This window comes from Schistocerca nitens, chromosome 1 (assembly GCF_023898315.1).
Source record: "Schistocerca nitens isolate TAMUIC-IGC-003100 chromosome 1, iqSchNite1.1, whole genome shotgun sequence".
NCBI classification, from domain to species: Eukaryota; Metazoa; Arthropoda; class Insecta; order Orthoptera; family Acrididae; genus Schistocerca; species Schistocerca nitens.
In genome coordinates, this window is record NC_064614.1 from 621,966,933 (window position 1) to 621,991,669 (window position 24,737).

The 24,737-nt window shown below is 41.9% G+C and overlaps 1 protein-coding gene and 1 pseudogene across 1 annotated transcript in view; one reads left to right on the forward strand and one right to left on the reverse strand.

Moving 5' to 3' along the window:
* LOC126257510 (myosin-I heavy chain) overlaps window positions 1-24,737 on the forward strand; it is an 829,484-nt gene that overhangs the window by 119,661 nt on the left and 685,086 nt on the right. The gene's annotated exons all lie outside the window — the stretch shown is intronic.
* Window positions 9,985-10,102, reverse strand: LOC126211874 (5S ribosomal RNA; annotated as a pseudogene).

A 24,737-nucleotide genomic window follows, 5' to 3' on the forward strand; every position in this document is an offset into this window, starting at 1 on the left:
ACCATAATCACGTCGGAAACCATTTCATAAGAATCACCTGAGTACAAATGACAACTTCACCAATGCACTGCCATCTTTATACTGGCATATCGCTATCCCATAACTTTTGTCAGCTCAGTATATATAGAATTTGTGGATTTGGAACAAATGTCTGCCAGTGTTGAATGAAATACATTCGTCCAAATTCTGAAATAATCACGGATAAATACATGGAGCAAAAATCTATCGAGTACAAACTGAATAGAAATTCTAAAACCTGAAGGACAGGAAAGGAGGGCAATAGTCAAGAAGGGAATGAGAGTTTTAGCCTATAGCAAGCAGTAAAGTAAACCATGGAACAATTTGTAAAATGAATCAGACTTCAGGGAGAGGAAATAGAAACCTTAACATTTGCAGGGACATTGTAATTCTGTCACAGACTGCAAAGCACTTGTAAGATCACATGAACGGAATGAATCGTTTCTTGGAAAGAGGACGTGAGATGAACGTCAACAAAAGCAAAACGAGTGTAATGGAATGCAACCGTTCTAAGTCACTTGATACTGAGGGTGTTAATTAGGAAATGAGACGCTGAAACTAGAAGAATAGAAGACAAGTTTTGTTATATGGGCAAAATAACTGACAACGACGAAGTAAAGAGGATGTAAAATGCTGAGTGGCAATAACAAAAAAAAAAAAAAAAAAAAAAAAAAAAAAAAAAAAAAAAAACTGTCTTGTTAGGAAGTCTATTCTGAAATATTTGTTTGAAGACTAGTCTTACAGGAAAGTGAAACGTGGGTGAGAAATAGTACAGATAAGAAAATAATAAACGGTAGTGACAACATGCTGAAGATTAGATGAGTATATCTAACAAGTAATAAAGGGATACTGAATAGATTGGGGAAGAAAAGAGCTCTGTAGGAGAACCTGACTATAATGTGCTATCTTCATAATATACGTCCTAAGGCATGAAGAAGCAGGTAATTGGGTAACAAAGGGCAGTGTGAGTGTATGTGGGGAGGGGGTGGTTGAAGGGAAGGAGGGTGTCAATTTAGCTGGTATACTGACCTTTGGAAGTTATCTTCAGTGTTTTGAATAACAACGATATTTGCAAATAGAAACACATTCCAAATACTCATCATTCGCTATAGTGGTATCCCTTTGTAGCAGTCAGCGTTGCGACGTTCTCGTATGCCTGTAGATGTGTGCAGGAGCAGCCTGGTACTCATTCCAAGAGCTTCAAGGAATCGTCATCGACATGTTTAGTCGGTACTAGAGCGTCACAAAACGTTCAGAAACTCCAGACGGAGATAGTCTAGGTGTATGTTATGCATAACGGAAATACTTTTGTACAGGAGCACCCACCCACAGAACGCTGTACGCTTTCCTTTACGATGTCACATCTCACGTAGGTGATAAACATAATTTTCTTCAGTCTGCCAAACTAAAAGCCAGAAAAGCTATTCACAGATGAATGCTATTTGAGAACCGTTAGATGTGTAAGCGTCTAATAAACACCAAGGGAGCTTTTGTGGAACTTTACTACTTGTTATGAAACTTACGGCAAGAAAGGAAGAATGAATTGATTGTTGGTGTTAATAACGATCATCCTCCATTACCTCCTCTGCATTATTGCAGATGACGTGTCACTGAGTACATTTGTTCTGTGCATGCAGTACACGTGAGGCGCCTAGTTGTTTCCACTGCACTTTGTGGAATACGAAGGTTCTGTTATAGTTCACTAACCTGCTGTCTTCAAGTTGATGTCCCTAGCGCAGAAAACAGCACGCAGGTCGTAGGTTCTGTATCTTGAGGCTGAAACTGACTTTTAGCGAGGTTCTATTCTGAAATAATGTATCACTTCTTTGGGATGCCACTCGCGTATTTTAATATAGCCACACGAGAAGACTCATCATCATCAGTTATCTGCTATATTAGCAGGTCCTTTGCTTCTCCATTTTGTGCGATCCATTGCTTCCTTCTTAAGGCTGCTGTATGTTGTACCGTCCATCATGTCATCCAGTATGTGGAATATCTTCCTTCCTCGCTTCCTTTTCCCTTCTACATAACCTTCTAAAACTGTTTTTATCGGTCCGTCATTCTTTCTTAATATACGCCCAATCCAATTTCTTTTTCTTCTCTTTATTACATCTAGTAATTGTCTTTTCTCTCCCACTCTTCTCAGTACCTCTTCATTTTTTACTCTGTCCATCCAACTTATTCTTTCCATCTTCCGCCATGTCCAGATCTCAAAAGCCTCCAGCCTTTCCCTGTCTTTTTTCCTCATAGTCCATGTTTCAGCGCCATATAGAAGAACACTCCATACAAGACATTTTATGAGTCTCTTTCTGAGTTCTCTGTCCAGACCTCTGCAGAAGATTCTCCTTTTCTTATAAAACGCCTCTTTTGCCATTGCTATCCTTGTTTTAATTTCTGTGGTGCACTTCCAGTCGGTGTCTATCCTGCTTCCAAGATACTTAAAATTTTGCACCTGTTCTAGTATTTCTCCATTCAGCATAATTTTTAAATCCTTATTTCCTCCTAGTGCCAATACTTTTGTTTTATTTGTGTTAATTTTCATTCCATATTTTTTCCGTTAGTTGCAATGGTGTCCAGCAAATCCGGTAATTCTTTTTCCCCTGTGGCTAGAAGGACCATGTCATTAGCAAATCTCAAACACCCTACTCTTCTTCCTCCAATTTCTACTCCTTTGTCATCTAATGAGCATTGGTCAATCATATTTTCCAAGTAGAGGTTGAAAATAGTAGGTGATAAACAGCCACTTACTCCTTTTCCTAGTCTGATCCAGTTTGTACTTTCTCCTCTCACTTTAACTGAAACTTTTTGATTAAGATATAATGAGTTTACAAGTCTTCTGGTTTTCCAGTCCACTCTCTTTTCCCTCATTATAGTCGCCAGCTTGTCCCAAACCACATTGTCAAATGCCTTTTCTAAATCGATGAAGCACATATACAGGTCTCTTTCTTTTTCAATAAACCTTTACCGAGCGAGGTGGCGCAGTGGTTAGACACTGGACTCGCATTCGGGAGGACGACGGTTCAATCCCGCGTCCGGCCATCCTGATTTAGGTTTTCCGTGATTTCCCTAAATCACTGCAGGCAAATGCCGGGATGGTTCCTCTGAAAGGGCACGGCCGACTTCCTTCCCCATCCTTCCCTAATCCGATGAGACCAATGACCACGCTGTCTGGTCTCCTTCCCCAAAAACAACCAACTAACAATAAACCTTTCTCCCAAGATATTCGTAGGAGCCCTATTGCATCTCTGGTGCCCGTATTCCGTCTAAAGCCAGACTGCTTCTCGCCGAGATTCTCCTGCATTACTTTTTCAAGTCTTTTATTAATTATTCTTAACATCACTTTGGCTGCATGTGAAATGAGGCTGATTGTCCTGTGCTCGCTGCATTTCTTGGTTCCTTGTTTTTTCGGTAATGGAATCATTACTGTTGTCAGAAAGTCCTCAGGACATTCACCACTGTCATATATTTTATTACATAACATCAATATTTCTCTTATTCCATTGTGGTTCAAGCATTTTAGTATTTCTCCCGGTATTGTATCTGTACCTACCGCTTTGCCATTTTTCATGGCAGCTATGGCAGACTTTACTTCTTCCATTATGATGGTCGGTCCTTTCTCTTCATCACTTACACTGTTGTGTGATTCAAGTTCCAGAGTTTCTGGTTTGCTATTTGTGTCATATAGCTCTTATATATATTCTTCCCATCTCTGGAGGACATCGTCACGATCTTTGTACACTACCTCTTCGTCTTTACTCAAAATTTCCATAGTAGCACTTCCTGCTCTGTTTTGTTCCCATGTCATAGTCTTTACTAAATGGCTTCAAATGGCTCTGAGCACTATGGGACTCAACTGCTGAGGTCATTAGTCCCCTAGAACTTAGAACTAGTTAAACCTAACTAACCTAAGGACATCACAAACATCCATGCCCGAGGCAGGATTCGAACCTGCGACCGTAGCGGTCTTGCGGTTCCAGACTGCAGCGCCTTTAACCGCACGGCCACTTCGGCCGGCCATAGTCTTTACTCTGTTGTATAGTAAGTCGTATCTTCCCTTCCTCTCCAGTTCTTCAATTTCATCACATTCCTCTTTTAGCCATTTTTTCCTAGCCTGCTCTGTTTCTCTTCGCAGTTCATTATTTAACCTTCGGTGTATCTTTCTTGCATCTTCAGTGTTCTTGTTTTTCAATTTTCTTCTCTCCTCCATCTTGGAAACCATTTCTTGTGTGACCCACGGTTTTTTTGACCTTTTACCTTTTACATATCCTATATTTTGCTGTCCTGCTTTAATGATTCCTTCTTTCAGCATATTCCAGTACTCGTTGACATTATCTGGTGACTCTTTGTCTCATAATGTGTTTAGAAACTCCCGAGACAGCAGTTCTGTAATTTGTTCTTTGTTGGATCTTATATTCTCTAAATCCCACTTTTTCACCATGGTCGCCTTTTTCAGTTTTTTCATTCTTATTTCTATTTCTGCCATGAGTAAGTTGTGGTCACTATTAGTATCTGCACCTGGTAATGTGTGCACGTTCTTGATTCCATTTCTATATCTTTCTTCTACCAGTATAAAATCGATTTGGTTTCTGTATTTACCCCCTGGTGATTTCCAAGTGTAGAGCCTCCTCTTGTGGTTCTTGAACCATGTGTTTGCCGCTATCAGCTGCCTTTCTCTGCAGAAGTCAATTAACCATTCACCTCTGTCATTTCTCTTTCCAAGACCATGACTGCCTACTATGTTTCCCTCTTTCCCTTCCCCCACAATGGCGTTCCAGTCTCCTATTACTATTTTGCAGCATTTTTTATTTTCGTCCATTATTCTCTCTATTACATTGTACGTTTCCTCTACAATTTGGTCATCATGTTCTGAAGTTGGCATATACACCTGGACAATCAGTAAATCTTTTTGTGCTCCTTTCAGCCTTACACCAATAACCCGGTCATTTGCATAGTCTACATATTCCACACATTTAGCCAGTTCCTTTGTCATAATCATTCCTACTCCATTAATTCCTTTTACTTCTCCTGAGTAGCAGAATACATATTCATCTGACTGCAACTCTCCATGTCCATTCCATCTTACCTCAGCAACTCCTACGAGGTCCATATGATTCTTTTCCATCTCTCTTTTAAGGTTTTCTAGTTTTCCTGCTTGTAGCAGAGTTCTGACATTCCAGGTACCAATTATCGTTTTGATTTTTTGCCTCCTTTCAAGTTGTCCCCCCCCCCCCCCCCCTCCGGAGATCCAGATCCGAATGGGGGACTATTTTACCTCCGGACACTGATTTAACATGAGAGGAAGCCCTGCATTATGCAGGGAAGATAATCTGCGGTGGTATTCCGTTGCCTTCCGCAGTTCTGGAGGCCGCCCCTAACATGGGATACAGACGCCTTTTGCAGCCGCCCGCCTCGGGTCAGATGCTGCATGAGAAGTATAGGTTGGAAAATGAAAGACCCCTAGCCCTCGAAACCTAATAGCGTCAGGGTCGGAAAAGAACAAGAGCTGGCCGAGGGTGGCCAGACAGGAAAGATAAAAGTGAGGAGCCTGACATAAGTAAGTGGAAGCAATGTTAGGACTCAGCTCGGGGCCCCGTGGTCGCCAGCCACGTATCACTAGGTGTGACTCCCTGAGGTAACGAGAAGACTACATGATCTTAATACAACACCTTCTGTTACAGCAAAGTACATGATCAAACACAATGTTTATGAAAATGTATCTTTACATTATTTGTGGCGCGTGGCTGTGCCTCATTACTACCGGAGTGAATCTTTTAATACTGAATACTGGCAAACACATCCTGCCACAGACAACATGACTGTACATCTCGACTGCCTAATCCTGAGTGACGAACAGGAACTTAAATAAAAATTTGAAACACATACTACGACAGACAATATGTCTGTTCTTCTCGACTGCCTAATCCAGAGTGACGAACAGCCCGAAACACTTCGCGCGCCATACCAGAAAAGGCGTGACCCGAACGCTTCCGAAGTGCTTCGTCTGCAATTTCGTCAGTCTTTTGTTTTTGATTTAAATTGTTTTTAATAATTCTAAAATGACTGATTGATAGTCAGCTGTTGAGAAATATTTATATTAAAAAGTGAAGTCATTCCAATGAGTAGTTAAACTAATAATAATAACAACTATACTTTAACGTTTTGGCGCCCTTGCTCCGAACACAGCAGCCAATCACAGACCATTAGCGTTATGCAGGCGGCCTTTCTCACGGGAATGGTACGAAATCTAACATCTATCACAGGTACCTCACACCACATTTCGTCATCTATATACTTCTTGCATCTCCACTGCTCTGGGAACAGCTTCTTGGAGCCTAATATGATGGCTGACTAAGCCAGAAATATTACAAACTGCTAACTTAAATGAGACCAGAAATATTCAGACTTACTGTCAGATGTTTTACTGGGGGAGTCCTCTTGTTGGAACTTAGTTTTTCCGGACAATATATCATTGGAACTATAAACGTATTAAAATAAAAACTAGCTAATGTATCTGATTTTCGAAATTTTTGGACAAGATAATTGTAACTTCTGGTGAAAGAAGGTTTTAGACAGAGATCAATTTCGTCTTCCAGCTCGTTCGAGTGAATAGTAAATAGTTATACGAGTCCTGGATCGTTTTAGCGCAAGTTCCAGGGCATTGCTATGTCAGTTTGGTAGTAAGGCAGGATGAGTTCCAGCAGAATAATGTTCTTAAGATTATTATGTTATTTTTAAGATCCAGATTCTTCAACGGAGCTACTCAGACCAAATGCAAATGAAACTGTCCAGGTCGTTTGTCAAAGAACCAGCCTAGACTTACCTTGGGACAAATAAGGGAAACCATGGTAAGAGCAGCGGCATAATGAAACTTCCTGGCATATTAAAACTGTATGCCGGACCGAGACCCGAACTCGGGACCTTCGCCTTTCGCAGGCAAGTGCTCTACCATCTGAGCTACCCAAGCACGACTCACGACCCGTCCTCACAGCTTTAATTCAGCCAGTACCTCGTCTCCTACCTTCCAAACTTCACAGAAGCTCTCCTGCGAACCTTGCAGAACTGGCACTCCTGGAAGAAACGCACAGAGTTTTAATCTTCCAGAAAGTTTCCTATCAGTGCACACTGCGCTACAGAGTGAATATCCTTTCTCCTAGGAGTGCTAGTTCAGTAAGTTTTGCAGGAGAGCTTCTGTGAATTATGGAATGTAGGAGACGAGGTACTGGTGGAATTAAAGCTGTGAGGACGGGTCGTGAGTCGTGCTTGGTAGCTCAGATGGTAGAGCACTTGCCCGCGAAAGGCAAAGGTCCCGAGTTCGAGTCTCGGTGCGGCATACAGTTTCAATCTTCCAGGAAGTTTCATGTCAGCCGCTGCAGAGTGAAAATTTCATTTCTTCTGCGGCAGAATGTTTCGGCATAATTATTTAAAGCACGACGATTGGCTGTATTTTCTGTCTATAAAATTGAAATTGCATGTGGTTTATGGTTTCACCTTTCTGCAGCACCCAAATCCACTTAACAAAATCCGTTTTAGGAAAATTTGGTGTTTGTGTACAAACCGAGACGGAACAATTACACTCCTGGAAATGGAAAAAAGAACACATTGACACCGGTGTGTCAGACCCACCATACTTGCTCCGGACACTGCGAGAGGGCTGTACAAGCAATGATCACATGCACGGCACAGCGGACACACCAGGAACCGCGGTGTTGGCCGTCGAATGGCGCTAGCTGCGCAGCATTTGTGCACCGCCGCCGTCAGTGTCAGCCAGTTTGCCGTGGCATACGGAGCTCCATCGCAGTCTTTAACACTGGTAGCATGCCGCGACAGCGTGGACGTGAACCGTATGTGCAGTTGACGGACTTGGAGCGAGGGCGTATAGTGGGCATGCGGGAGGCCGGGTGGACGTACCGCCAAATTGCTCAACACGTGGGGCGTGAGGTCTCCACAGTACATCGATGTTGTCGCCAGTGGTCGGCGGAAGGTGCACGTGCCCGTCGACCTGGGACCGGACCGCAGCGACGCACGGATGCACGCCAAGACCGTAGGATCCTACGCAGTGCCGTAGGGGACCGCACCGCCACTTCCCAGCAAATTAGGGACACTGTTGCTCCTGGGGTATCGGCGAGGACCATTCGCAACCGTCTCCATGAAGCTGGGCTACGGTCCCGCACACCGTTAGGCCGTCTTCCGCTCACGCCCCAACATCGTGCAGCCCGCCTCCAGTGGTGTCGCAACATGCGTGAATGGAGGGACGAATGGAGACGTGTCATCTTCAGCGATGAGAGTCGCTTCTGCCTTGGTGCCAATGATGGTCGTATGCGTGTTTGGCGCCGTGCAGGTGAGCGCCACAATCAGGACTGCATACGACCGAGGCACACAGGGCCAACACCCAGCATCATGGTGTGGGGAGCGATCTCCTACACTGGCCGTACACCACTGGTGATCGTCGAGGGGACACTGAATAGTGCACGGTACATCCAAACCGTCATCGAACCCATCGTTCTACCATTCCTAGACCGGCAAGGGAACTTGCTGTTCCAACAGGACAATGCACGTCCGCATGTATCCCGTGCCACCCAACGTGCTCTAGAAGGTGTAAGTCAACTACCCTGGCCAGCAAGATCTCCAGATCTGTCCCCCATTGAGCATGTTTGGGACTGGATGAAGCGTCGTCTCACGCGGTCTGCACGTCCAGCACGAACGCTGGTCCAACTGAGGTGCCAGGTGGAAATGGCATGGCAAGCCGTTCCACAGGACTACATCCAGCATCTCTACGATCGTCTCCATGGGAGAATAGCAGCCTGCATTGCTGCGAAAGGTGGATATACACTGTACTAGTGCCGACATTGTGCATGCTCTGTTGCCTGTGTCTATGTGCCTGTGGTTCTGTCAGTGTGATCATGTGATGTATCTGACCCCAGGAATGTGTCAATAAAGTTTCCCCTTCCTGGGACAATGAATTCACGGTGCTCTTATTTCAATTTCCAGGAGTGTATTTTAGCAGTACGCTGTGAGCACCTAGCAAGTAGTATACGAGTAATGGTAGCTTCGAGCAGGGCTTGTTGCATCAGCAGAATCGCCGGTAAAGACAGTAAATTATCTTGACGCTTCAGGACGGGATACGCAATAAACAACAAAAGCTGGAAAGGTATTTTTGATGCAGTAAGAATGTAAGGAGAATCAAGTACAGAATTATACAATCGCTTTTTAAATCTCCAATGACGTCAGATCTCCCAATTTTTTCGCGTTTCTTCCGAGCATCTAAAGGCAACGGTCAAACGATTCCTGCCTGGAAACATATTGTGTCAAGAATTCAGCGTTTTTCCTGTTAGGAGGCGTCCGCAGAGGTGCAGCGCGGTGAAGTCATCGTCAGCAGCCAAGTCAGCCGTCAGAGTGAAGTATGAAGTCAGCGGTCAAGCTTGCGGCACGTAAGGTAGCAGATCTAGCTTCTCGGTAGTACGCACTGTTTGTTGGAAACGATGCCACCTGCTTGTTTGACTGTCCCTATAACATCGGCCACACATCAGCGCCATGACTCACAACATTCAGTTACGAACTAAGACGTTTTTGGTCGTTAACGCTGTTGCGAGCATTTTGCGTCTAAATGCGCTCTACCACTAGTGCGGTCGCGTTCATATACCACCAGTTCCGTGAATGCGGAGTAGCGTGACCTTTCAATCGGATTAATTATAAAAGTCTATTAGGGTCAGAAAGTATTTAATTAAAATTGATTACCGGTTTCAACTTCGCAGCCGTCAGATCTAAAAGTTACAGCAGCACTGTATTGATTACGCGCCTAGGAGTCGCTGTTTTAACTTTTAGATCTGATGACGGCTCCAAGCCGAAACTGTAATAACTTTTAATAAAATAACATATGACCAAGACATAGATTCTTGACCGAAACCGCTACTATTCAGTCGAGTAGTTCCTCGATTGGCATCACGAGGCTGAGTGCACCCCGAAAGCCGGCAACAGCGCATGGCGGCCTGGATGGTCACCCATCCAAGTGCCGACCACGCCCGACAGCGCTTAACTTCGGTGATCTCACGGGAACCGGTGTAGCCACTGCGGAAAGGCCGTTGCCAAGTATTAGAAATAATAATAATAATTAGTATTGTTGCATTCTGTATACCGAGCTAGAAAACTGTTATTGCACTTTGCTTCAATGTAGATACCGCGAGTTTTGCAGTCGTTAGCATTAGCACAGTGTTTATGGGACCCGGGAAAGCTAGATCAGGCTCAAAGTCCAAATGTAATTGGTACATTTCGTTACGAGTTTTCAATGATCTGCAATGATTTTACACTTGCCTTACATTCATTTTCCCATATCCATTTCGTGCCGCCATCAAAGACCATCAAACAGTGAAGCTGTCTCCATAAGCACAGAAAACACGTGAGTTGCGCTACGACGAGCATATAGCCCTCCCTCGTGTCCTTGGGTCGCTGCACTACCACCATATCGCCGAGAACAGCTTGATTAATTTTTTTTCCTAACCACGCATCGCGATCTAAAACAAATCCTAAACTACAAGGAATGTTACAGCTGTATAATAGCACTAAAAGGAAAAAGAATACAGCTAGAAAGTTTATTTCCAGTTCTCGTCCTTCGTACTACAGTTAATTACTTAGCGGTTTTATATTCCGAGACTTCGCATGTCTGGTAAGTTGATATTGTGATATTGCCCCAGTATTAATACAGACGGGGCATGCGAACTTCGAAGAAGTTGTTATGCCTCAACACGCACGAAGAAATTGGGACCCGTGCCTCCCTCCCTCCTGCCCTGCCCCCCACCCCCACCCCATCGTCTTCTCTCTCCCTCTCTCTCTCTCTCTCTAGCATTCAGAAAGTCCCGTTATAAACTTTGAGGACTTGTAGAGGGGAGTGAGTACAAAATATTTCGAGTAGTAGCCCTTGTCCGCCGGCGATTTCAGTTCAGATACTTGCTTGAAAATTGAATTAGGCGTGACCATTTCACGAGTGTACCGTGGATATCAGGAATCCGGTAAAACATCAAATCCCCGACTTCGCTGCGGCTGGAAAAAGATCCTGCAAGAACGAGACCAACGACGACTGCAGAGAATCGTTCAACGTGACAGAAATGCAACCCTTCCGCAAACTGCTGCAGATTTCAAAGCTGGGCCATCAACAAGTGTCAGCGTGCGAACCATTCGTCGAAACATCATTGACATTGACTTTCGGAGCCGAAGGGCCACTCGTGTACCCTTGATGACTGCACGACGCAAAGCTTAACGCCTCGCATAGGCCCGTCACCACCGACATTGGACTGTTGATTACTGGAAAAATGTTACCTGGTCGGACGAGTCTCGTTTCAAATTGTATCGAACGAATGGACGTTTACGGCTATGGAGACAACCTCATGAATCCATGGACCCTGCATGTCAGCAGGGGACTGTTCAAGCTGGTGGAGGCTCTGTAATGGTGTGCGGCGTGTGCAGTTGGACTGATACGTCTGGATACGTCTCTGACAGGTGACACGTACGTAAGCATCCTGTCTGATCACCTGCGTCGATTCGTGCCCATTGTGTATTCCGATGGAATTGGACAAATCCAGCAGGAAAATGCGACACCCCACACGTCCAGAATTGCTACAGAGTGGCTCCAGGAACAGTCTTCTGAGTTAAAGCACTTTCGCTGTCCAGCAGACTACCCAACATGAACATTATTGAGCGTATCTAGGATGCCTTGAAATGTGCTGTTCAGAAGAGATCTATTTCCACCGCCTCGCACTGTTGCGAATTTATGGACAGCCTTGCAGGATTCACGTTGTCAGTTCCCTCCAGCACTACTTCAGACATTAGTCGAATCCATGCCACGTCGTCTTGCGGTACTTCCGTGCTCGCGCGGGCCCTACACAATATTAGGCAGGTATACCAGTTTCTTTGGCTCTATATAGATATGTAAAGTTGATGAAACGTTTTTAAGAAAATCGATGTAGGTAAATGGCTAAACATAACGTAACAGATGGTACAGTATGCGAAAGACCATCTTTTTTTTAACTTGGTACCAATACTTATTTTGGAAAACCGCCAACAGAGGCGGTATCGACGATAGTTGCTTAAATTTATGGTGAACCAGGCAAAGAAGGCATATTGTGCTAAAACGTGCGCATTGCGAATCTATAATGAAAGTGCAAAGAACTTTGCTTGGCAAATTTCCGCGAAAGTTAACACCCTCTGTACGGTGTCGAACAAGACAATCTATGCGTCTTCCTTCTTCGCTGAGAGAACTGTCAATGGTATCTCCTATCTCGATATACTGCAGTTACGAGGTAGGCCCATTCCACAACTTAAAACTAAAAGAAGGATTTCATCTTTCAGCAACGTGACGGCCCTCCGCGTTTCTACAATTGTGTAAGATATTACCTGAATGAGACCTTGGCACGTCGTTGGATAGGCCGTGTTCGGCTGCTGATCTGCCACTACTCGAGTTATCGGACTTGACGCCTTGCGATTCTTTCTTGTGGATTTACATCAAGGATAGCGCTTGTGTTCCACCTGTTCCAAAGAACCTCGAAGACTAGCGACATCGCATCGCATGAGCTGTTCTTACCCTTATTCCTGATAGGCTGGGTAAGTGCTGGCAAAATTATGCTACGGATTAGACGCGTGCCCTGTGAGGAAGGGTGGATTCCTAGAACATTTATAAGCATTGTAAAAAAAATGTTTGAAAGTTTGTATTTCAAATACTGTGCCGTTTGTTACGTTGTTCTTGGCTATTTAGCTGTACCGATCGTTTGAAATATTTCGTGGACTTTATGATTATTCTGTATTTGATTCCTTAATGTAAATTTCGAAGACGAAGGGCAGAGCCGTTTGAAGCGGAAGATTGTGCGAAGACAGGGCTAAAATTGCGTAACTGAGTGTTGATATTTGAGAAGCAGAGTAGTGTGGTGCAGAAGCGGAGATGAAGTTGCAGGAGCGCCTCAGCTCCAGTTTACACAGGGCGAGGCCGGCCGCTGCCACCTGGTCCTGTCCCGGAGGCAGCCCCCAGCGGGAGAGACACGAAAAAAAAAGAGGGGGAGGGGGGGGGGGACCGCCGCCGGCTCGCCTGTCCCGTTATCCACACGAGCTCCCACGCGGCCACGTTTCTGCTCACATTTTTGTCATGACTCACGAGCGTATCCGCATAGATGCTAATGACGACCCTGGCGGTGTGTTGTGCAGCGAGAGTAGCATTATGCATCTGCAAAGGTAATGAACTGTTCTTGTCAGGACGTTATCGTTCACAGAACAATTAATACACATATTACGCAGTGTTATCACTCGACAAAGCCTGTCACAGTGGGAGCCGACTCGGTCACGTTACTAGGTACAGCGACATTCCAGTTCGAAGAAGCGCGCTTTTTGGAAGGCGGTCTCAGCAAATGACTTTGTGGACATTTTAATTTATTGACCAGGAGAAAGAGACTTAGTGACAGTGGTTTTCGGGAAAAGTGACTGGATACTGTGCAAACTACAGGAGGGCCACAATATCGAGCAGCTTGTCCTCGATGTTGCAACCTGAAATAAGGAAAAGAGGTAAAGAACAGTGTATAGTGTCTATCCCATTGATGATATGGTTAAGCAATTTCTGCAATATTACGAACGTGAGCAATGCAAAAAAAAAAAAAATAGCAACTTTGCAAAAACTTCATTGCTAACAAGGAAACTGTGAAATATTATTTTCTATGAGATTTGGTTTTAAAAGAAACGATGTAGCATAAAAACGAAAAAAAGGTACAACACTAGATTTGTATGAAGAACGGAAACATCAGAGTTAAAGCGGCCGGTGGTTTATTCAGACGAAACGTGCGTTTCGCTGTTAATCACTGTTACGGAACTGATGCGAGGAATACTGTAAAAAACAAAAGTGCTTGGCGCGTTTCATTGTTCCACTATGCAGAGCATCGGCCAAATAGGCGTGTAGCGTGTGACGGCGCTACACTTGCAAGAATATTGGAGCGCACGCAACACGAACCTCCGCTCCTTATTCCTTATTTTTAGGCGTTAAAAAAAACGGGGGTGTTGCCACCATGGTCAGGTCTTCAGTTCGCTTTGAAGGAGTAAAAGTACGACTCTTAAGCATACGGACGCAAGTGACTGGCTCATTACTTTTCAGTCCTGTTCTTCTTCTTAACTTTCCGTATTACACCAATTGTGATGTCTTACTGTTCCCATCTTTTTGTCGTTTAAAGTTACGTATCTGACGTGCTAGTTCATTCTTTGTAGATGTTCATTCCATTTCTTTTCATTTTCATCCAGTTTTTCTTTCACACGCCAAACTTTCAAATCCTTTCGAATATCTTCATTTTATTTTATGTATGCTTTTACATCTCTTCGCCGCTCTAAGAAGTCTCATTTCTATTCCTTTTATTTGTTTTTGGTGTCTCATATTCAGTACTCAAATTCACTTCCTTATAATAGGGTTTGCAGTGAGATTGTTTATAAAATTTTAGTCATCTTTCCTTCAGAGTTTTATGCTTAAATGTTCTAGTAATTATTCCACTGATACCTCCAAATCATCTGGATATCTTCTCCGCATTCATACGACATGTTGCATCCAAGATAATTAAATATTTTACTTGTTCAATTTTCTTTTTATTAACTATCTTAGTTCTCACTGCATATTTTCCAGAAAAAGTAATTGACTTAGATTTACTTGAAGATGTGTTCATACTGCACTCTGTAGGTATTTTATTTAGTTCGTAAAATCCTTTTTCTAAATCATACAATTTTTCTAAATCATATCCTTTTGAAAAAACCAGTGTTTGGTTATCATTCAGCTATCTTAGTTAATCAAACTCACGGAGTTCCTAATAACATCCATTAGGAATAAAAACAGATTACTTAGTGTCGGACGGCGGCTGTGGCCGAGCGGTTCTAGGCGCTTCAGCCCGGAACCGCGCCGTTGCTACGGTCGCAGGTTCGAATACTGCCTCGGATATGGATGTATGTGATGTCTTTGGTTAGTTAGGTTTACGTAGTTCTAAGTCTATGGGACTGATGACTCATATGTTAAGTCCCATAGTGCTCGGAGCCATTTGAACCATTTTTTTGAACAGCAAGAAAATAAACAGATCCTCTATGCTACATGATACAAAATCTTACTACCCGCAATTCGAGATTTATATGCGCCGAACACCTGGGGAATTTAGGGCTTTTTTTATTGTCAAAGATACTGTATTACTAACTGTTTATATGACTTTGCTCAGTCCTCACAAAATCGTTCTGAAATAGGACTTCACTTTTTTTAAATTAGCACTAGTGCTTGGAATGAGACAGGTGAGTCGCTGTTTCTCGGTCTCCGTCAGCGACCCGCTTGTCACACAAAGTCCCGGCACACACCGAGCCACGGGCGCAGGGAGAGCGCCGGCTTGTGAATAGGTGCGGGCGGGGTGACGCCGCTTCCCAGAAGACACCTCACCGTCAGGCGCGGAGCGGAAGTCTGCAGCAGAGCGGGTGACGCGCCCGCACGCTGCCATCTGCCCGCCGCTGCATGCTGCGCTGTTCCATGGGGATGTACGACGTCCTTAATCTGAAGCCGTATTGACTAATAGTTAACCGTGACTGTTTCAAAAATATGCCAAGCTTTTCAAATACCGCTATCAATCACAAAACTTGTTGACAACTAAATTATTTATTTAGTGACATGTTTCGAGGTGATACCTCATCATCAGGCTATATTGGCATTACATTTTCACTTTGATGTTTTTGTATATCTGCAGCACTTTGAACAACTTGGCTTGTTGGTATAAAATAATTTGAAAGCCATATTGACTATTAGTGAACTGTATCTCAGGTATTCAAAAACATGAAAGTGGAAATAGTAGAAAAAATGATTTTGTAATGCCAATATACCCTGATGATGAGGTATCACCTCGAAACATCTCGTTAAATATATAATTTATTTGTCAGCAAATTTTGTAACTGGTAGCGGCATTTGAAAATCTTTTCATACGCTCTTCTCTCATGGCGCGACTGTTCACAGTCACGTGCAATGTACTCTTTAAACGATGCTCGGTTCACTGTTCAGAGTGTGGCGAAAAGTACTTCATACCGTTATATTGCTCACTCCACATCTGCTTGTAAACTACTGGCCATTAAATTTGCGAGAGCAACACTAGGAAAGACAGCGAGCAATGAAATGATCAGAAAAACCAAGTACGCCAGTAAAATGGCAGCAATGAGATGAGCTTATTGCAACTTCGAGCATGACTATTACGAAAGCGTGATTGTTATGAAAGTTACCTTTGTTTTTAATTGTGATATATTATAAAATTAATAACAACTATACCACTGAAGCGATGTGGTCATATGACGCGTCATATGAAAGCTGATGGTATCAGTAAAAAGCCCAACAATCTACTTATGTGCGTAAATGATTATTAAAGGTTTATATGGAAATGTGCCAATACTATAAACGACCAGTTACACGTAATATGAAGGCAGCACGAGTTTGCCAGATCACTGCACAAGGTTTATAATTAAAACAGCCACCAGCCATTAGTATGGTTTAAAACTGTTTACTACATCTACATATATACTCCGCTAGCGACCAAGCGGTGTGTGGCGGAGGGCACAATTCGCTCCAAAGTAATATTCCCCCCCCCCCCCCCCCCCACACACACACACACTGTTCCACTTGCGGATCGCGCGAGGGAAAAACGACTGTCTGAACGCCTCAGTACGAGCTCAGTTTGAATCAAATCATGATGATCGGTTTCTGATTTGTTACAATTCCATCTTCAGATGGCTGTTAGAAGTTTTCTTGCATTTTTTGCTGGGGTCACATTTTGTATTCGCTATTGGTTTGCTGCAGTGATGTGTAACGCTCTATGACGAAATCATCCTATGTTTTTGTTATAAATTTTAACGCATTTTTGGACGTGGACTATGTAAGTACTCTTTGCTGGAAAACGCTATAAACCACGCCATTTTATTTTTGTGCTATTTTCTCGAAAACTGACATTCTGAACTCATGGTTGTGTACAAAATATAGAAAATGGCTCTGAGCACTATGGGACTTAAATATCTGTGGCCATCAGTCCCCTAGAACTTTGAACTAGTTAAACCTAACTAACCTAAGGACATCGCACACATCCATGCCCGAGGCAGGATTCGAACCTGCGACCGTAGCGGTCACGCGGTTCCAGACTGAAGCGCCTAGAACCGCAAGGCCACACCGGTCGACTGTACAAAATATAGGTTGACACATAGAAGACAACAGCAACCAGCCATTTTTATAATGCTGTTTATTTATATAAATAGTGCCATTGCTACATACTTACGTAAGTAGCCAAAACATCTACATTGTAATAATTTGTTCACAACATTTAAAATCATTGTGAGGCACAATTACAGTTAAAAAGACACTGTCACACAACTTGTTTTGGTTGTAGGGCACCATCATCCCAAATAAATTTGGGAAAACAAAAATTGAAAGCTAATGTTAAATGTGCCTTAACGTGAACTAGTCGTCTGAAGATGAACATGTTATTTTCGAAACCAGTAACGGTGCTATTTAAATAAATAAATAGCATTGTAAAAAGTGGTTGGTTGCTGTTATCTTCTATGTAAGAGTCAACCTATATTTTATGTTTAATGGCAGCACACACGCTAAACAACACAAAGCGTGGTCCAGTTTCAAGTAACATAAGAGTAGATTGGTTGCCACATTTATTGTATTCATCTTCTTCTTTTTCCTGGCTTTTGTTCCGTATCTTCACCGAGTTGGCATATTAGTTTATGGATTTGACAATGTTAGTGGTAGAGAGCGACCTGTTTCCCTTCCTGTCGCCCTGCTTCTCGCGTGGTTCATCCTTAAGACCATCATTACCAAAATTCGTCCTGGGGCTGAACTTCCTCAGCTGGATTTGGAGTCTGGAGGGGATTCCATGCCTCTTCTGACTGCTCCTCTGCAGATCTGGGAGAGTAAGCTCATGGGCCAACTTTCTGAGGAACACTCTCCTGCCCAATGGCTAAAGATCATTGCCAAGATGAGGAGAGAGTTGATCCGAGCGACATTCGTCATCGAATAAAATGTTACCATTGGCCAACGCTTGTTTCAGTAGATATAAGTTGAATACATTCGTGTGGAGTATCCACTCCACCTTTTGTGGAGTTGTAGAATGTCATGATCTCTGGCCTCTTGGCCGGTACAGACGTAGGATCAATAGCATCGTCGCTATGAAGAGAAGAAACGCGGAACACATTTTTTTTCTTCACTTGAAATGTACGAGAGAAGAGCTTTCCCATCGTTGAACTCGAACATGCTGTCGTGCTGCTTCCTTCCTTTCACCTTCAGAAAGGCTGGTGGCAACTGTCTCTTGTTTCTCCTTGCCGAACCAACATGGGTGAGTTTATGCCTTTGAGCTCACCACCAAGCGCAAACTTGTCTGACGTGATACTTCGTGTACTTCCCAGTAAGGGATTAACCATTCTTTTGATGTCGTCAGGTGGTTTCTTCCTCACTCTGAAAGGACCGTCAGGCTATGTGCCAGCATAGACGTCCAAGTTGTATTTGTAGGTTATCTTTGCATCCACGAGGGCGAACAGTTTGATCCCACTCTAGTTGGGTTTGGAGGAAATATAGACTACAGACGGAAAGAGCATTTTCCTCTGAAACATGGAAGCATTTCATTGATGATGACGTTCTCTGCAACAGAATAGTTCTTTTCACATTTCTCCACAAATAGTGCAAAGATTTCACAGATAGGACAAAGCCTGTCATACTTTTTTCTTTGCTCTCGTGAATTGCGATCGTCGGAGCGAAGGCACTTGATAAAGGTTTTAAAGTGCCTTAGGTTCATGACCAGGCCAAATTTTTCAATTCCATCGTTTTCTCCAGAACGCTTCCAAACTTTAACGATTTAATTGACGGGCTCCTGCAAGATGTAGTAAATTGATAAACGCCGGATCTCCAGTCTTATTAGTTGGCGAAATGTCCCTCACTCGGGCAGAATTCCAGTTCATGCTCTCCTATGTTGACTGATGTGTTTCACCATCATTTCAAGCATGTTGTCAGTGAAATAGTGATTCCAGCACTCAACTGGGGTTTTTGGCCAGTCGAGCTACTCCTACGACCCCTGGAAGGTGAGTGATAATATTTTCATGTCCTCTGCGCTTACTCCTATTTGATGGCTTTCTAGTCCATCTGGTCTTATCCTCCCCTTTTGCGACTGGTGCATCCTCTTCTTCAGTTATCCGCAGCTCGTGATCTCGCGCTAGCGTTCTCGCTTCCCGAGCACGGGATCCCGGTTTCGATTCCAGGCGGGGTAAGGGATTTTCACCTGCCTCGAGATAACTGGGTGTTTGTGTTGTCCTCATTATTTCATCATCATTCATGAAAGTAGCGAGATTGGACTGAGCAAAGGTTGGGGATTTGTACGGGCGCCGATAACCGCGCAGTTGAGCGCCCCACAAACGAATCATCATCATCATCATCTTCTTCAGTTTTCATCGTCAGTATTCTCTTGTTCGGTAGCCGCATTTCGTTTTTTTTTTTTTTCTGCAGTGTCATCTGAAGCAACATCGCTTTCTTCACCTAAATCTTTTGTTAGCACCGGATCCATATCATCACAGGCTGTCAGAAGTCTTATTACGTCCTCATTATCCAAATCGAACGTCTACGACCATATTACCAAAAAATCTTGAACAAAGAATAAACGAAGTAAATCAGTTTCGTCATAATAAGTTCAACCGAAATGTACAAATAACGCACACCTCATGAAAACACCCTTGCTTTCGATAAATCCGACAAAATAATCTTATAGGCTGGTGAAATATAAACTATAAGAATGAATGCAAGAAAAAAATTCGAAATACGAACCTAGGCCTTCGGTTACAATGTGCTTCTTTGGCTACTGGCACTGACTCCGCGTAGCGACAAAAGCGATGGGAGGTGGGGAAGGCAAGAACGGAAACGTAGGTTCTAGCAGTATCTCCACCACGGCGTATGAGTTCTAACCAAGCGACTAATCAGAAGTCAGAACTGCAAGGCCGATCGAAAAGCGCTGTGTTTCACCCGCAGGCAGGTTTGTATTCGTTTTCTTACTAAAGTTACAAACATGCCATCTTTGGTAGAACTTTTTATCATTAAATATCATTTACGGACGATTTAATGGTAAAAGACATTACGAGATCTCAACTTGAACAGTACGTACTGTACAATGTGGCCGTGTGGACTGAGGCATCGTATTACCTTGTCAAAAGAGTCAGGTTTGCCGTTCGTTATATGCTAATTTTTTTCCATCTTCGCGTTTGTGACAGATTCAGAGACCAGCAATAATATTTGTATTTTTACTTGTCGTAAATATTTGACCCTTTTTTCCGATTATGTCACGATTCCCATGGGTGTGTTTTAGGCAGGGACCCAAGACTACAGCTTAAATTGCTGTGAGTGAACAAGCAGCAATGACATGTAGAGAGGAAAGTGCCTAAAAGTGGATCCTCTTTTCGTTTTTTGTTTTAAAAAATAAAAATTAGTAAAATTATGTTTTAAAAGCACGTAATATTTAATTTATAATGTTATGTACCATTTACATTTTAGTAATAGAAAATATAATAAAAAATAATTTTGAAATTTTTTTCTAAAAGAACTTTACACTTAGTGAGTTTCAAAAATAGCTGCCAAAACTGAAACGCCTGTAAAAATAATTATAATAACACTAAACAAACTTGTAAAAAAGTATTACATCAGAGAAATTATAATCTAGTTTCAAAGTAGGTTACAGAACTTCTCTGCGTTTTCTTTGCTGAGCCCAAGAGCCCTGTTATATGATGCTCCAGTTGACTTACCATCTGACGGTTTCGTTTTGTGGCCTTTAAGAAAAAGACTAACCCACATTGTCCCAGTAATTTCGTCTTTGAAGGACGTTCGATGTTATTTCTCTCTGCCAGTTGTACAGCCATTCGTCACAGGTCTTTCCGAATAAGCATGAACAAAGACAGGACAATACTAAATCAGCTCTTCTTCAATATGTTTACCCACAAATGTAGGTCTGCCTGCTTCTGTTTTTGTTGCCTCGTCAGATGTATCGTACTGTACTTCACGTTGGAAACTCTCGTAAGAGTATTTAGATTAAAGTTCAGTCTTGATCACGTTATGTCTGTTTTAATGAGTAACCGGTTTCGGTTTTTTCCATAAAACCATCTTCAGACCTGTGAATAAATTTTAAGAAATACTAGATACCAATCTTTAAATGAATGAAAAAGTCTAATGATGTCAAAATTTTTAACAAAATAAAATAAAATTAGTTATACCCATTGGCTCCTTTGGGCTGGTAGGTGGAGCTCTCCTTGATGCTGTGCAGTCAACTGATGGTTATGAGTGCTGAGCACGAGCTTAAATATGCAGAGGCTCCGCCTATTTCCTGTCACACTACTTCATAACTGCCAATCAGCGTTCATAATATGACGCCATCGTCAAAGTATAAAAGTAGGAAATACACTAATAACATAAAATTGATTCATTTAAATATCTGATTAACAGATAGTAGTTGTGTCTACAACTTATTTATATTTTGAATAAAAACAGTGAATTACGATGTGTGATAGCTGTGCCCTCTATGGACAACCTTAATACTATTACAGTGCCAGTTACATCAAAAATGTAAAATCCTTGGCGTTGTGGTATATATCGATTATACCAAGCCGCCTACATCACAATTGCATCTTTGTTGGATGCTGCAGAATCGTCTTGTTTTAACTGTAGTTTTTATGGCAGTGTTCTTTATAGCATTAAGTTAGCAGCCAATAGTATGTTCCACATTATGTATATCTGATTAACTGATGAGACTGCTGATGCAGCATATTTTACATACATTGCTTTTGCCATGGGTATAGCTAATCTTATATTTTTAAAAAACAAAAGAGTAGATGCTTTTATTATAAAATTTCATCAAAAAGGTCGTAATAATATTTTTCGCAAAAATCTAATTGTTCATTGAGCAGCATTGATGATTTGGTTTTCAAGTGAGCATATATCTCGATTTCTTCTAGGATATTCATAAGTAAGCCTTTATTTGCATAATGAAGAACTTGTAAATTCTGTTGTACTGTCCCCTCAGCATGATTATTGAATGTTATATGATGACCAAAAACAGACTTTGTTCGTGAGGTACCTGACGTATGTTCTTTGTACCTTACTGCAAAATTTCGACCTGTTTGGCCGATATATATTTTCTCACAGTCTCTACATTGGATCTTGTACACTCCTGATCTGGTAGATTTTCCATTATGTTTATTTACGGTATGTCTTAATTTTTGTTGTAAAGTATTGTCAGTTGTAAATGCTATTGTTATTCCAGAATTTTTGAATAAGTTAGTGATTCTATCTGATATGTTTCCCATATATGTCATCTTCATATATTTTGGATTACTTATTAGTGGAGTACTTTGTGATTGTTATACTTTATTAAAAATGATATAAAGTACAACAATCACAAAGTACTCCACTAATAAGTAATCCAAAATATATGAAGATGACATATATGGGAAACATATCAGATAGAATCACTAACTTATTCAAAAATTCTGGAATAACAATAGCATTTACAACTGACAATACTTTACAACAAAAATTAAGACATACCGTAAATAAACATAATGGAAAATCTACCAGATCAGGAGTGTACAAGATCCAATGTAGAGACTGTGAGAAAATATATATCGGCCAAACAGGTCGAAATTTTGCAGTAAGGTACAAAGAACATACGTCAGGTACCTCACGAACAAAGTCTGTTTTTGGTCATCATATAACATTCAATAATCATGCTGAGGGGACAGTACAACAGAATTTACAAGTTCTTCATTATGCAAATAAAGGCTTACTTATGAATATCCTAGAAGAAATCGAGATATATGCTCACTTGAAAACCAAATCATCAATGCTGCTCAATGAACAATTAGATTTTCGCGAAAAATATTATTACGACCTTTTTGATGAAATTTTATAATAAAAGCATCTACTCTTTTGTTTTTTAAAAATATAAGATTAGCTATACCCATGGCAAAAGCAATGTATGTAAAATATGCTGCATCAGCAGTCTCATCAGTTAATCAGATATACATAATGTGGAACATACTATTGGCTGCTAACTTAATGCTATAAAGAACATTGCCATAAAAACTACAGTTAAAACAAGACGATTCTGCAGCATCCAACAAAGACGCAATTGTGATGTAGGCGGCTTGGTATAATCGATATATACCACAACGCCAAGGATTTTACATTTTTGATGTAACTGGCACTGTAATAGTATTAAGGTTGTCCATAGAGGGCACAGCTATCACACATCGTAATTCACTGTTTTTATTCAAAATATAAATAAGTTGTAGACACAACTACTATCTGTTAATCAGATATTTAAATGAATCAATTTTATGTTATTAGTGTATTTCCTACTTTTATACTTTGACGATGGCGTCATATTATGAACGCTGATTGGCAGTTATGAAGTAGTGTGACAGGAAATAGGCGGAGCCTTTGCATATTTAAGCTCGTGCTCAGCACTCATAACCATCAGTTGACTGCACAGCATCAAGGAGAGCTCCACCTACCAGCCCAAAGGAGCCAATGGGTATAACTAATTTTATTTTATTTTGTTAAAAATTTTGACATCATTAGACTTTTTCATTCATTTAAAGATTGGTATCTAGTATTTCTTAAAATTTATTCACAGGTCTGAAGATGGTTTTATAAAAAAAACCGAAACCGGTTACTCATTAAAACAGACATAACGTGATCAAGACTGAACTTTAATCTAAATATAACAATTAATTGATCACTGTATTCCAGAAATGTTTACCAAAATTGTGTCTCGTAAGAGTAGTTTTTGGAAATTAAACCGGCCTTCTTCCAATTTACTTGTCTTTGAACTGCATCAGTAGCTTTAGTCCTTTTAGACAGACTCCACTTTCTTTGATCAGCCCTCCCTATTATCATCTGGGAATCGGCAAGGGAATTCCGAAAATTTCCAACCAAGAGACCAGGGTGCCTGCTTTAGGGAGGGGATTCCAGTTTAGGGTACTTCAGTCTATTCCTCGCTTGTCACAAATATTTGCTGTTTATTTCCGAATATGTTGCCATTTCCAAGCGTGCGGTTAGGCAGGAAATCTAAGAGTATAGCTTAAATGACATTTATATTCTTCGTCGCCAAAAACATTTATCTGGTTTTTTTTTCTACGAATATGTTGCGGTTTCCTAGATCCACTCACTCAAGCTATTTCACTTTTTTTTTCGTCCACATTGTTATCACTGAGACTAGTCATGCTCAATTTGCTGCGAGCTTCAAACAGTCAAAAACAAAGCGGGAATACAGCGCTCATGAAACTTGGTTCAAAATACAAACCTGCACGCGAGTGAAACATAGCGGTTTTCCAATGGCCTTCCAGTTCCGACTACTAACTGGTTGCTTAGTTAGAGGTCATACTGCGTGGTGTTGGTACTGGTACACCCGATGTTGTTTTCTTTCTTGTGGTCGTGAAGACCTCCGCGAGCCACGTTGGTACTGGGAAGGGTTGCGCAACCTGTCGGCCTAAGACAAGGGAACCAACCGATAATCTGTAGCAGTGCTGTTTTTGTTCAGGTACGACCGACAGAGGCTTAATAAGAAGTCATAAAATGGCCGCAATAATTTTCTCTGTCTCCCTATATCACATAGGTTAGCGTAGTTAGCTTTAAGTTTGAATGATATTTATCTTTTCAAATGTCAGACTTG